Here is an 11,107-nt window from a genome sequence, read left to right as displayed (position 1 = left end):
AAATTTAAATTTATAATGAAAAAATCACTTTAACTTGCATTATACCAGATGACCTTACCTGCTTCTTGAGAAACCTCTATTCAGGTCAAGAAGCAACAGTTAGACCTGGACATGGAACAACAGACTGATTCCAAATTGGGAAAGGAGTACGTCAAGGCTGTATATTGTCACCCTGCTTATTTAATGCCAGGCTGGAAGAGCACAAGCTGGAATCAAGATTTCTGGGAGAAATGTCAATAGCCTCTTATATTCAGATTACACCACCCTTCTGACATAAAGTGAAGAAACTAAAGAGTCTCTTGATGAAAGTGAAAGAGGAGAGTGAGAACCTGGCTAAAAATTCAGAATTGAAAAAATGAAGATCATGGCGTCTCGTCTTATCACTTCATGGCAAATAGATGGGGAAATGATGGAAACAGTGAGAGACTTTATATTCTTCGACTCCAAAATCACTGCAGATGTTAACTGCAGCCTTGAAATTGAAGGACTCTTGTTCCTTGGAGAAAAACTATGACCAACCTAGACAGCATATTAAAAATCAGAGGCATTACTTTGTCAACAATGGTCCATCTAGTCAAATCTATGGTTTTTCCAGTAGTCAGGTACGGATGTGAGAGCTGGACCATAAAGAAGGCTGAGAGCTGAAGAATTGATGATTTTGCACTGTGGTGTTGAAGAAGACTCTTGAGACTCCTTTGGACTGCCAGGAGATCCAACCAGTCCATCCTAAAGGAAATCAGTCCTGAATATTCATTGGAAGGACTGATGCAGAAGCTGAAGCTCCAATACTCAGCCTGATGCAAAGAGCTGACCCATTAGAAAAGACCCTAATGCAGAGAAGAGCAAACACCTATCCTACTCAAACTCTTCTAGAAAATTGCAGAGGAAGGTAAATGGCCAAACTCATTCTATGAGGCCATCATCACCCTAAGACCAAAACCAGACAAAGATGCCACCAAAACAACAACAAAAACTACAGGCCTCTATCACTAATGAACATAGATGCAAAAATCCTCAACAAAATTCTAGCAAACAGAATCCAACAACATATTAAAAAGATCATACACCATGACTGAGTGGGCCTTATCCCAGAGATGCAAGGATTCTTCAATATTCACAAATCAATCAATGTGATACCCTATATTAACAAATTGAAAGATAGAAACTGTATGATTATCTCAATAGATGCAGAGAAACCCTTTGACAAAATCCAACATCCAGGGGGTTATGATAAAGAGAAGGTTATGATAAAAACCCTCCAGAAAGCAGGCATAGAAGGAACATGCCTCAACATAATAAGAGCCATATATGATAAGCCCACAGCAAGCATTATCCTCAGTGGGGAAAAATTGAAAGCATTTCCCCTAAAGTCAGGAACAAGACAAGGGTGCCCACTCTCATCACTACTATTCAACATAGTTTTGGAAGTTTTAGCCACAACAATCAGAGAAGAAAAGGAAATAAAAGGAATCCAGATTGGAAAAGAAAAGTAAAACTCTCACTGTTTGCAAATGACATGATCCTCTACATAGAAAACCCTAAAGACACCACCAGAAAATTACTAGAGCTAATCAGTGGATATAGTCAAGTTGCAGGATATAAAATCAACACACAGAAATTCCTTGCATTCCTATACACTAACAATGAGAAACAGAAATAGAAATTAAGGAAACAATCCCATTCACCATTGCGATGAAAAGAATACTTAGGAATCAATCTAGCTAAAGAAACAAAAGACCTATATATAGAAAACTATAAAACACTGATGAAAGAAAGCAAAGATGACACAAACAGATGGTGAAATATACCATGTTTATGGATCGGAAGAATCAATATAGTGAAAATGAGTATACTACTCAAAGCAATCTATAGATTCAATGCAATCCCTATAAGCTACCAATGATATTCTTCACAGAAATAGAACAAATAATTTTACAATTTGTATGGAAATACAAAAAACCTTGAACAGCCAAAGCAATATTGAGAAAGAAGAATGGAACTGGAGAAATCAACCTGCCTGACTAGACTATACTACAGAGCTACAGTCATCAAGACAGTATGGTACTGGTACAAAGAAATGTAGATCAATAGAACAAAATAGTCTAGAGATAAATCCACACACCTATGGATACCTTGTCTTTGACAAAACAGGCAAGAATATACAATGGAGCAAAGACAATCTCTTTAACAAGTGGTGCTGGGAAAACTGGCCAACCACCTGTAAAAGAATGAAACTAGAACACTTTCTAACACCATACACAAAAGAAACTCAAAATGGATCTATGAGCCACCTCCCATAGTAATGGAAATAAAAGTAAACAAGTGAGACCTAATTAAACTTAAAAGCTTTTGCACAATGAAGGAAACTATAAGCAAGGTGAAAAGACAGCTTTCAGAATGGAAGAAAATAATATCAAATGAAGCAACTGACAAATAATTAATCTCAAAAATATACAAGCAGCTCCTGCATCTCAATACCAGAAAAATAAACAACCCAATCAACAAAGGTCCATCTAGTCAAGGCTATGGTTTTTCCAGTGGTCATGTATGGATGTGAGAGCTGGACTATAAAGAAAGCTGAGTGCCAAAGAATCAATGCTTTTGAACTGTGGTGTTGAAGAAGACTCTTGAGATCCCCTGGACTTCAAGGAGATCCAACCAGTCCATCCTAAAGGAGATCAGTCCTGGGTGTTCATTGGAAGGACTGATGCTAAAATTGAAACTCCAATACTTTGGCCACCTCATGTTAAGAGTTGACTCATCGGAAAAGACTTTGATGCTGGGAGGGATTGGGGGCAGGAGGAGAAGGAGATGACAGAGGATGAGATGGTTGGATGGCATCACTGACTCGATGGACATGGGTTTGGGTGGACTCCAGGAGTTGGTGATGGACATGGAGGCCTGGTGTGCTGCGGTTCATGGGGTTGCAAAGAGTTGGACCCGACTGAGTGACTGAACCTAACTAAATAAAAAACTGGGCCAAAGAACTAAACAGACAATTCTCCAAAGAAGACATACAGATGGCTAACAAACATGTTGAAAAGATGCTCAACATCACTCATTATCAGAGAAATCAAATCAAAACCACAATGAGGTACCATCTCAAGCCGATCAGAATGGCTGCTATCAAAAAAGCTACAAACAATACATTCTGGAGAGGGTGTGGAGAAAAGGGAACCCTCTTACACTGTTGGTGGGAGTGCAAACTACTACAGCCACTATGGAGAACAGTGTGGAGATTCCTTAAAAAACTGGAAATAGAACTGCCATATGACCCAGAAATCCCACTGCTGGGCATACACACTAAGGAAACCAGAACTGAAAGAGACATGTGTACCCCACTGTTCATTGCAGTACTTTTTACAATAGCTAGGACATGGAAGCAACCTAGATTTGCATTGGCAGATGAATGGATAAGAAAGCTGTGATACATATACACAATGGAATATTACTCAGCTAGTAAAAAGAGTGCTTTTGAATCAGTTCTAATGAGGTGGATGAAACTGGAGCCTATTATACAGAGCGAAGTAAGTCAGAAAAACACCAATACAGTATATTAATGCATTTATATAGAATTCAGAAAGATGGTAACGATGACCTTATATGCGTGACAGCAAAAGAGACACAGATGTAAAGAACAGACTTTTGGACTCTGTGGGAGAAGGCAAGAGGGGGTTGATTTGAGAGAATAGCATTGAAACATGTATATTACCATGTGTGAAATAGATCACCAGTCCAAGTTTGATGCGTGAAACAGGGCACTCAAAGCCAGTACACTGGGACAACCCTGAAGGATGGGATGGGGAGGGAGGTGTGTGGGTGGTTCAGGATGGGGAACACATGTACACCCATGGCTGATTCATGTCAATGTATGGCAAAACCCATTAAAATATTGTAAAGTAATTAGCCTCCAATTAAAAAAAAAAGACCCTAATGCTGGGAAAGATTGCAGGCAGGAGAAGGGGATGATAGAGGATGAGATGGTTGGATGGCATCACCAACACAATGGGTATGAGTTTGAGCAAGCTCTAAGAGATGGTGAAGGACAGGGAAGCCTGGCGTGCTGCAGTCCATGGGGTTGCAAACAGTCTGACACAACTGAGCGACTATACAACAACATTTTGATTTTGAGAACATTTCTGGAAATCAGGAAAGTCCTGGGTATAATTTTAACTTAGTTGATGATGAACTTAAAGCCCTGACAGATCTAATACTTTATAGGGCAATGTAGTAAGAGAGGCAACGCTACCAATAACCCCAAGAATTGTGCTATGAAGTGTTAGTCCTCTATTATAATAAGAAAGACAACAAAATTCTAAAATCTATATATAAAACAATCTCATTATTAATGAATATTTTGAAATGAAACCTTTTTTTAAAAATAAAGGACACTTGTTTTAAGAATAATACATAGTTGGTAAAGCAATGTTAGCATTATGGCAGTGTGAATCATTACTCTTTGCACTCTCCTTTGATTTTCAACTAATCAGACATCTATAACTGAAGAAATGGCCTCTGTACATCACACCAGGACACATGAGAGATCCATTTGTCTGTACAACTAAAAGTGAGTAGATTAGACCACAGAGGAAGTAGTAGAGCAAGAACTGTGACTGTGGAGTTGGTAGCTTCAGAGGCAGTCACAGAAGGGAAGGCAGCTGCCAGTTGGGCAGGGTGTCAGTCCTTCTGGCAGAGGAAGCGGTGGGTGGAGGTGGTGAGTGGGAGGTCTGCCCAGCTATATATTCTGCAGCTAGAGGGACTAGTTGCTATCTCTGAAGGGAGAACACAGTGACTAGGGGAACAGGAAAAAAGGAAGTAGGTAGACAAAGAGTACTGAAAGACAGCATCCCTTAGCCCTGCCACAGGAGTGAGGAAGACTGCCTATGGATCTCTGGGACCATCCCATTTGAGCATCCTCCTATTGGGCCATGGGAACCCCCAAAGCCCTAAGTGCTAAGTACACATGATCTTTTGCTCTGCTGCCACATTTTTCATCTTTTTATTTTTTTAAAAAATGTGCAGTATTGTAAAGTAATTATCTTCCAATTAAAGATAAAATATTATAAAAATATGTCAAATTTAATTTAAATTAAAAAAAAAAATGTGCATGCTCCCAATCTTGGCAGAGAGTCAGCTCTGGTAATAGAAAACAAACATGTGCTATAGTGCCACCTTCAGAAAATAAAAGGAAGGCTCCTAACTCCCAATCTGTTAAATTATTAGAATGAAAGTAAATAAAGCCTTGCCTAAATAAGAAAGGTATTTGGTCCTTCAAATGCAGTAAAAGAGACACTTATCATCAAATATAGTAATATGGCTTCCCAAAAAGAAAATTATTTTCCAATAACTAGACACAAGGGCATGGAATATTGTGATCTAACTGATAATTTAAAATAGCTGTTATGAAGAAATTCAGTGAGCTACAGGAAGATTCAGAAAATCAATACAGTGATTTCAGGAATAAAATTATGAACAGAAGAAATGCCTTATTAAAGAGATATAAATTTTATAAAAGGAACTAAGCAGAAATTCTGGACCTGAAAAAGTGGATAAATGGTATGAAGGGTATATTAGGATATGTTGAAAATAGAGCAGATTATATGAAAGAGAATTAGCGAGCTTGAGGCTAGATATGTTAGATATAGAAAAATTATTCAGGTAGAAGAAGAGATGGAATTAAGATTTTTAAACAAATGAATTTCTATGAGAACTATCTAAAAGCCAGTACAAAAATAATGGGTATCACACTTCAGTCCCACTCCTAGGCATATATCAGGAGAAAAACATGGTCCAAAAGGATACTGGCACCCCAATGTCCACTGCAGCACTGTTTACAATACCCAAGACATGGAATCAACCGAAATGTCCACCAACAGAGTAATGGAAAAAGATGTGGTACTTATATACAGTTGAATATTACTCAACCATTAAAAGGAAAGAAATAACACCATTTGCAGCAACATGAATGGACCTAAAGATTGTCATACTGAGCGAAATAAGTCAGACAGAGAAGGAGAACTATCAGATGACATCCCTTATATGTGGAATCTAAAAAGAAATGATACAAATGAACTTATTTAAAAAAATAGAAACAGACTCACAGACTTAGAGAACAAAATTTTGGCTGCTGGAGGGAGAGATGGGGGAAAGGGACAGAGAGTCTGGGATCAATATGTACACACTGCTTTATTTAAAATGGATAACCAACAAGGACCTTCTGTAAAGCACAGAGAACTCTGCTCAAGGGTACGTGGCAGCCTGGATGGGAGGGGAGTTTGAGGGAGAATGGATATATGTAAACATATGGCTTAATCCTTTTACTGTCCACTTGAAACTATAACAACACTGTTAATCAGTATACTTCAATACAAAATAAAAGGTTTAAAAAGTAACAGATACCACAGGAAGAGAAGAGAAAGAGACGGGAGCAGAGGGTGTGCTTAAAGAAATAATCACTGAGGACTTCCCAAATTTGGAGAGGGAACTGGATATACAAATCCACAAAACTAAAAGACCACCTTATTATCTCAAGGCAATAAGATCTTCTCCAAGACACAATATATTAAAACTGTCAAAAGTCAACAGTAAAAGCATAATTTTAAAATGCAACCAGGGGAAAAACAGTAACTTACAGAGGAACCTCCATTAAAATATTAGTAGATTTCTCAGCAGGGCAGGAGAGAGTGGAATGACATATTTAAAATGTTAAAAGATAATAGCTGCTGACCATGAATACTGTATCTGTCAAAGTTATCCTACAGATGTGAAGGAGAAATAAAGGCTTTCCTAGACAAATGAAAGTTGAGGGAATTCACCACCACTAGGTTTGTCTTATAAGAAATGTTGAAAGGAACAATTTAAACTGAAATATAAAGATGGAAGTACAAAAAACTGATTAAGGTGCTGCTGAGAATTATTATACTGTAACTCCTTTTAAGATAGTATATCATACTCTTAATAAAATCATAAAAGTTAAAGGAAGGGAGCATCATAAATAACCAAATCTGCTATAACTTGGTAATGAAATCACAGCATAAAAATAGATAATTTATGACATCAGAAATATAAAAGAAAGTGGTTTTAAAATGGAATATTTATAGACAAATGAAGATAAATTGCTATCAGCAGAAAAAGGACTACTTCATTTATGAGATATTCCCAAGTGGCTCAGTGGTAAAGTATCTGCCTGCCAATGCAGGAACCACAGGAGATGCAGGTTTAATCCCTGGATCGGGAAGATCCCCTGGAGGAGGAAATGGCAACCCACTCCAGTATTCTTGCTAGGATAATCCCATGGACAGAGGAGCCTAGCAGGCTCCAGTCTGTGGGGTCACAAAGAGTCAGACACGACTGAGTGACTGAGCACCATGAAGCAACTAACATGCTGTAAACTTTATGGTGTGCGTGCTGGATCACTTATGGTAACTGAACACAAAAATATAGAGCAGAGTCATTAAATAAAAAGTGAATCATTAAAATAAAAAGTAAAGGGGGGAGAGACAAAAAAATCATTATTGAAAACCACCAACTTACAAATGTAGACAGAAACAGAAGATAAAAGAAAAAAAATGGAGAGACAAAATAAGTATAAGGCGAAAGAAAATGGCAATGGTAAAACCTTAGTATCAATAATCACCCTTAATATAATATAAAATATAAACAGATTGAGCTCACCAATGAAAAGGCACAGAGTGACTTGCCAGATAAAAAACGAGATCTAACTATTTGCTTCCTGCAGGAGTCTCATTTCAGCTGTAATATAAACATATACTCAAAGCAAAAAGACAAAGATGATGTTCCAGTGGAAATTTACCAGAAACCATAGCCACACTTGCATCAGAGAAAATATATTTCAAGCCCCAAAGGGTAATGAAATAAAGAACATCTCTTTTCATGATAAATTGGTCGGTATATCAAGAAGATTATCATTTGTATTAATAAATACATATGCTCCTAACACGGAAGCAGTGAAATATATTAAGCAACTAGTAATGGATCTTAAAGGAGAAGTAGATAACAATACAATGATTTTAGGGTACTTCAATAACCCAGTATCAGCAGTAGATATATTGTCCAGGCAGAAAATCAACAAGGAAAAGTTGTAATTCAATCACACTTTAGAACAAATCAACTATATATGTATACTATATTATATACTATACTATATATAACTACACACAGACACACACACACACACATATGCATATACACACACACATACACGGAACATTCCATCTGACAGCCAACAGATTACACATGCTTCTCAAGTGCACGTGGAACATTCTCTAGAACAATATATGATAGGCCACAAAACAAATATTAGCAAATTTAAGAAGATTGAAATCATATAACTATTTTCTCTGACTGCAGTGGTATGAAATTAGAAATCAAAAAAGAGGAAAGTGAGAAGATCTACAGATATGTGGAAACTCAGCAGTGGACTTCTAATTAACCATTGAATCAAAGAAGAAATCAAAGGGGAAATTAAAAAAAGCTATCTTAAATGAAAATGGAACCAAAGCAAATCAATTCTTTTGAAATGCAGCAAAAGCAGTTCTAAGAGATAAATTTATAGCAATAAATGCATGTATTAAGAAATCAGATTTCTTTTTTAAAATATAAATTTATTTAGTTTAATTGGAGGCTAATTACAATGTCATAGTGGTTTTGCCATACATTGACATGGATCCGCCACAGGTGTACATGTGTTCCCCATCCTGAATCCCCCTCCCACCTCCCTCCCCATCCCATCCCTCTGGGTCATCCCAGTACACCAGCCCTGAGCACCCTGTATCATTCATCAAACCTGGACTGGCAATCATTTTCACATATGATAATATACATGTTTCAATGCCATTCTCCCAAATCATCCCACCCTTGCCCTCTCTCACAGAGTCCAAAAGACGGTTCTATACATCTGTGTCTCTTTTGCTGTCTCGCATGTGGGGTTATCGTTACCACCTTTCTAAATTCCATATGTATGCATTAGTATACTGTATTGGTGTTTTTCTTTCTGGCTTACTTCACTCTGTATAATAGGCTCCAGTTTCATCCACCTCATTAGAACTGATTCAAATGTATTCTTTTTAATGGCTGAGTAATATTCTATTGTGTATATGTACCACAGCAAGAAATCAGATTTCAAATAAACATCCTACTTTGCATCTCAGTAAACTAGACAAAGAACAAATAAGACCAAAATTAATAGAAAGAAGGGAATAAGATTCAGAGAGGAAATAAATAAAATAGAGACCAGAATAATAATGGAAAGGAAACAATGGAAACAACAACAATCATACTTAAAAGAATTACTACAGAAATAGATAGAATTGTAAGAGACTACTTGAACAATTATATGACAACACATAACCTAGAAGAAATGGATATATTTCCAGAAGAAACCTACCAAGACTGAATCAAGAAGAAATAGAGAATCTGAGCAGACCAATAATGAGTAAAGACATTGAAACTGTAATCAAAACAACTCCAAACACAGAAAACTCTAGCACTAGATATCATCACTGGAGAATTCAATTCAACTTTTAAAGAAGAATTAATACCAATTCTTCTCAAATTGTTCCAAACTATTGAGGAGGGAACATTTCCAAACTCATTCTAAGAGGTCAGCATTATTTTGATACAAAAACCAAATAAGAATACCACAGGAAAAGAAATCTATAGGCCAATATTCCTGATGAATATATAGGCAAGAGTTCTTTTCCAAGTATTAGCAAACTGAATTCAAGAACATATTAAAAGTGTTATATGTCATGATAAAGTGGGATTTATCTCTGGGCTCAACATATGCACCAATATGTGTAATCCATCATGTCAATAAAAAGAAAAATAAAAATGTCATGACCATCTCAATAGATGCTGAAAAAGCATTTGATAATATACAACATACTTTCATGATAAAAACCTTTAACAGACTGGTTATAGAAGGAACATATCTCATGTTACAATATATAAATGTACCACAGCAACAAGCTGTGTACTGTAAAGTTATGCAGTGTTACATATCTTTATTCATTAAAAGATAGTGCATCATATATAATTAACACCATATAATTTAGCTTATATGGGACTTTGAATAAGTTACTTCAATTTCTGAGCCTCACTTGGGTCATGGTAGAATGTGGAAGGAAAACTACCGCCAATTTGTTGTGAGAGTTAAATATCTTAGATGCCTCCTATAATATGTGGTTAAAATACTGTATCTGGAGTTATACTTTTGTAATTATATTTTAATATTATGTTTATTTAATTTTTGATGATAATTATAATTTTTATTATTAGATCTTGTTGGCTTAAAATGGAAATTTTATATATTGTGTTTAAGGGGATGGTACTGAAATTTGAGTTCATAATGGGCAGACACAATATTTTCTCTTCTCAGATGGGCAACTATCGAGTCTTTCAAGGACCAGTTGTGAGTTGATCTGGAAATATTTGTGATTGATTGTGAGGATCTTCCCATAGACCAAACAGTCTGTGTCTGCATTAAGTACAATTTTTTAGAACCTGGAATTTCACGTCCCTTAGTGTATAGGTTATCTTCATAACATTTACATTCCTCTAAATTCTGTAATTTCTCTGTTTTTTGGGTCATGAAACTCCTAGGTGCATATATTTTTTTCAGGTAAATTAATATAATTTTACTCAGTACTGAGTGATAATTTTTTTCCTGTCATATATATGTAGATGGTACCCAACTTCTGATGTTTTAACTTGTTTGTTTGACTCGATGATGGTAACAAAGTCGTACCACTCAGAGGAAAGTGTACTTCAAATTTTGAATTTTTATCTTTTCCTGGCCTAGTGATACATGATACTCTGCTGAGATACTGGGTAGCAGCCACCGCAGCTCACAGTCAGCTAAGCAATCATGAGTGTCAGCAACTGATACAGCCATTCTGAACCCAGACAACTCCTCTGCTTTTCACTTTAAGTACAGTATTCAATAAGTTACATGATAATATTAAACACTTTATATTATAAAATAAGTTTTGTGTTAGATGATTTTGCCCAACTATAGACTAATGTATGTAAGTGTTCTGAGATTGTTTAAGGTAGGCTAGGCTAAGCATATAATCATTAGGGATTT

The sequence above is a fragment of the Bos taurus genome, chromosome 8 (assembly GCF_002263795.3).
Source record: "Bos taurus isolate L1 Dominette 01449 registration number 42190680 breed Hereford chromosome 8, ARS-UCD2.0, whole genome shotgun sequence".
NCBI classification, from domain to species: Eukaryota; Metazoa; Chordata; class Mammalia; order Artiodactyla; family Bovidae; genus Bos; species Bos taurus.
The sequence above is the reverse complement of the archived record's forward strand: the minus strand, read 5'-3'. Positions refer to the sequence as shown.